This window comes from Oratosquilla oratoria, chromosome 1 (assembly GCF_046742065.1).
Source record: "Oratosquilla oratoria isolate Oo_2021 chromosome 1, ASM4674206v1, whole genome shotgun sequence".
Lineage (NCBI taxonomy): Eukaryota > Metazoa > Arthropoda > Malacostraca > Stomatopoda > Squillidae > Oratosquilla > Oratosquilla oratoria.
In genome coordinates this window covers 51969737-51974736 of record NC_134777.1, presented here as the reverse complement: position 1 = coordinate 51974736, position 5000 = coordinate 51969737, and the positions used below count along the sequence as shown (strand labels likewise).

The window sequence follows — 5000 nt, the reverse complement described above, 5'->3', positions numbered from 1 at the left end:
ACACACACACACACACACACACACACACACACACACACACACACACACACACACACACACTCATGGATATATTTGCAGATAAATTGCAAAACTGGCACATAATCCAATAATTTGCTGGTAACCACTAAGAAAAACAAGATACGCAAAAGTCCTAAGCGCTTTCTTGTATTTCATATCTTCAGGGAAGATACAGATGAAAGTGGTACAACATAAGCAATAAAAGACAAGTAGTAACAATATAAGCAGAAATGTCACAAAACAAATAATATTAGGAGAAGTAACATAGGTAAATACATTCTTTTAGGAGTCTTTTTTTTTCTTCCTCATCTGGGAGACAGCAGCTCCTCCTGCAAACTTTGGGTACTGATCCCCGGAGAGTCGTTTGTATTTTTTTTTTTTTTTCCTTTTTTCCTTTAAGAAAATAAATAAAGACGGCTTTCACCAGGAGGCACTTTTGCTGGAGGTGGAATCAGAAAAAGTAACTGCTAATTGCCCTTGGTTTATAAGGTAGAGCAGAGGTGATGGAGTCGAACATAGGGAAGTGTTGAGTCTGATGAGAACTTGAGTTTGTGCACAATATGTATTCACTGACAATATAGAAAGAAAATATTAACCGCATCTGGTTGATACTAGGCATCATAGAATTAAATCTAGAAAATTCTTGGGTAGTATTGAAGGCCCAGGAAATAGATATTAAACACATGAAAACTTTTATTTGTTAGTTAATTTATCTATTTACTTATTCATTTATTAGTGCATCGTGTCTGCCACAGGAATACTTGGTTAATTGGCTATTTGGTTACCGCTCTTTGGATGCCTTCCTTATTTCAGTCATGTTACTAAAACCTTCAATAGACAGTATTCCACGGAGTTGAATAAAATTGTTTGACGACAGACAAAGAAAAAATGTATCACAAATTGTACTGGGCTCCAAAGAGTTAGAATAAGCTTTGCCTTTTGACGTGCAAATCATAGATATTTCTATGGCAGCCAGAGAAATGTCAAGAAACTTTGGTACAACGTCAACTCTGTATTTTGTTATTTTTAATGTAACTTTTTCTTTTTATAATTTCTCTTTTATAATTTTCAGCATTTCTTGCATTAGTTCTCATTATCTTGATTTTTTTTTTGTCATACTACAGGTATCCTACACCATTCTTCACTCTTTACCCTAACCTTAGCTAGTCCCCAATTCTACGTTTTTTTTTTCTTTGTTCTTTCATTTTGTCTTTGTCTTCTTTCATTTTCTTTTATTTTTCATTTAGCGGTACGTACCATAACGCATTTAGTCTTCATTTTCCTTTACCATTTCCTACCTCTTCTTCCTTTTTATGCTGCTTTATCCGCCTATTTCTTTCTTCAAGACTTCCACCTCTTGTGTCGTATAAGACCTTCCTCACACCCACGTCCCTGTCGAGTGAAATTCTCTCTACCGTACAATAGCTCCTATCTCAGTTTCTCCCTTTTGTGATCATAGTGACCTTACACCTATCTCTCGACTTCTCTCCCTTTTCTCTTCCCTCCCTGACCCTCCTGTCTACTCCCTACTCCTTCCCATCTCCTCCCTTTCCCTCCTCCAGTTTCTTTCTCCCCCTCTCACTCTCCTTCAGATTGTTTTTTCCTTTACGATGATTTGCGATGTTTACAATGGCAAAGCATGTCGGCCGAGGACATTTGAGCCCATAGCGAGGTCGGATGGTGGAGATAGAATACAATAAAAAAGTAGACAAACACCCAAACAAGCAAATAAAAAGAACAAACAAAGTAGACAGTGGACAGGCATTACAGCATATTACTTTGGTGTTTATTCAATTTCTATTACTCCATCAACTTTGGACTCTCTCGTGTCTGTTTACGTTTCGCGCAGTTTGATTCTTTGTGAAGTTACATTACTTTCACTTAATCTTTTTAATCTTTCCGCTGAAAGGTAATCTTCATCAGTCGAAGGAAACCAACTTTTACAGTAAGCCTGTCCCAATAAACCTTTTCGAGCTTTTTACAAATTTACTCTGGCTGCCTTCAGACGATTTTATTCAATTGAAGGGTACTACTTTCTTAGAAGAAGGATTAGGCTTTTCCATTTTTTTCTTTTCGAAAATTTCCTCTTAGAGTTTTCTCTTTAAGCTTCACCGTCCAAGAATGTCTATTCATCATTCTTCTGTTTAAACCCTTTCTTCTCCCAGGTTCTTGGTTGAATGGTCTAATCCTTAGTTATATGGGCTTATTGAAGAAGTTTGAATAGTCTAGACCAGAATATCGTGGGCTGACGAAACGAGTTTGAATGGTCTAGATCAGACTAATAGAGTCTCCAGATCAGAATATGAGGGTCTTAGGGAACGGGCCTGAATGGCCTAGATTCTAGAACAAACTATTTTAGAATGTAAATAGTCGAGACCTGACTTAAGTAGAGACACGAAAATAACATGAATGTTGTAGATCAAAGTACGAGAGACTTATGCAATCAAGTTATTTGTTTCTTAATGTTATTTCTTGGTGATATTTGAGGTCATCTATTCTTGGCCAAGAACTTGCACGGATAGACGTCTGGAAACGTTTAGTTCTTGAAGGCCATTATCCCTATACGTGTCTGACAGTTCTGAAAGAACGTCAAGCACACTTGTTCTCAGCCTGGGGGTCATGGGGGACCCCAAGGGAGCCATGGAAGGAGTTTACAGGTTGGCCATGGGCTGCTGATATGAATTGTATATTTCTATATAATGTAAGGAATCTGAATAAAAAAAATCACTCTTACCTGGCAGAAAAAATGCGAGATAGTTATGATTGTCAATTTTGTAATAAAGCAAAGTGTTTCTTTATATAAATATTTTATTTATTCATTTATTTATCTATTTATTCGTTTATTTATTTATTTATTACCTTTTTGGCGGGGTAGATTTTGAGAGACAATGGAGGAGAGTTACACGAATTCTGAGAAGTCATGAAGGGGTGAACGGAGTGAAAAGGGTTTAGAAACATTGGTCTAGCATATACTGTTGTTGTGATCTCAGCGTCGGGTGGAATGCAAAAGCCACGGTGCAAACACATAACAGACTTGACCCACCTATCTCTCATCGCTGAGTTGGGTTTGCACTTACGAGGAGAACCCAGGATATCAGAACCCTTCCTCCGCTATGTCAGCAACTTTGCAAATATATCTTTTGTTAGAGTGTCCAGTATATTTCTACATACATTATTTTTCCTCTAAAGAATATCGGGAATCTTTTAACAAAGATGCTTCGAGAGAACGAAAACAAAAGACGTACATGCCAACTTCTGGTATGTTATGAGTCATGATCAGTTCCTTTTCCAAATAGTTCCATCTTACTCCACACAATGCATCATGTGCTGAGGTTTGGCAACATCCCATGGAGCTATGGGGAACGATGTCCGATCTACTAAGAAATGCTGGTGATTGTCTCTTGTTCTGACTGTCTGAATACCTACTAGAAAAAAAAAGTGCAGGCTTCTTTTTCACCTATCTATTCTGATTTTTTACTTTCTCAATGGATTCCTTTGCTGGGGCGACGCTCTCTTAGCCGAATAAAATCATCTGACGGAAGCCAGAATAGAAATTATAGAGTACGTAGCCATATGGAAGGGATTACTCGAAATAGTTTCACTATAGAAAATCAAACTGTCTGATGATCAATCTATCTATCTATCTATCTATCTACATACCAAGATCTTTTTCCCCCTTATAAAGGAGGTAGCTAAGTCTATTTCAACCCATTTCACTACCCTCCACCACCCTTTCCATTCTTTCCATCTCAATTCCTCATAAATGACGGGTCATCCCTGCGTCGGCCAACTGCCCTGAATCAAACGCAATGCAGTAAGATACAGTACATCCACAGCAAGGCCACAGTGAAGCGGTCTGATGATAACTAAAAAAGTATGATACAAGACACTTCGTTGGGTTGACAACAAACAGTCAGTTGAAACCGCCTGGAGTGAGACACAACAAAGTTGTGAGAATGAGTTGCCTTTCTTCCGGCAATAATTCTCTCTCTCTCTCTCTCTCTCTCTCTCTCTCTCTCTCTCTCTCTCTTTCTATCCCATTATCTCTCATTGTTTTCTTGTACCTCTGCTCTGTCTTCCTTTTATTTCAAATTTTCCCTCTTTCCACCATCATCTTTCTCTCATTGTCCTTTTCTTCCTTACGACATTCCTTTTTCCTTTTCCTTACGGTTCGTCCACTACTCCGTCTACTCCCCTCCTTTTCGTTCTCTCCCGTCTCCTCCTCCTCCTCCTGCTTTTTCTCCTATCTATTTCGTCCTTTCGCACCTACGCCCTCTCTTCTCTTTTCTTACTATTTTCTTTCATTCTGTTTTCTCTTCCTCGTCAACCTGTTTCTTCCCCTTCTCTCTATATCTTCCTTCGTCTTCTCGTCCTTCTCCTTTTCCCCTTTCTCTCTGTCCTCTCCTTTCTCTCCACCTTCCCTCCTCCATCCCCGCTCCTTCTTCTTACCTTCCTTCGTCTTCTCGTCCTTTTCCTTCTCCCCTTCCTCTTTGTTCTCTCCTTTCTCTCCACCTTCCCTCCTCCATCCCCTCTCCTTCTCCTTACCTCCCTTCCTTCCCTTCCCTCCTGCCCTTCTCGTTCTTGTTCTTATCCTCTTAACTTATTCATCCTAATCTACCCCACCTCCTCACTCCTCGTCCTTCTCTCAATTTTCATTCTCTCACTCCTTCTTCTTTTTAATTTTATTCTCTTCCCATGTACTCTGCTTTCTTTTCCTCCAATCCTTTCTTTTCCTTTAAACTAATTCATCCCTCTCTCCTCCTCACCCCTCGTCTTTCTCGCAAATTTTCTTCTCTCACTCCTTTTGCTTTTTTCCTTTTCTTTTCCTCCTTCCTTCCTATTCTTTGCCATCTCCTCTTCCTCTTATCCCACGCTTCTCCCCCTCTCTTCCTCCTCCTCCTTTTCCTCCTTTTCTAATCTTTCTTCCTATTCTGATTTGTCTTCCTTCCCCTACTTCTCCTCCTACTCCTACTTTTCCTATT

At 39.3% G+C, this 5000-nt stretch overlaps 1 protein-coding gene across 2 annotated transcripts in view; it reads right to left on the bottom strand.

Moving 5' to 3' along the window:
* LOC143021393 (protein O-mannosyl-transferase TMTC2-like) overlaps window positions 1–5000 on the bottom strand; it is a 481373-nt gene that overhangs the window by 160690 nt on the left and 315683 nt on the right. The gene's annotated exons all lie outside the window — the stretch shown is intronic.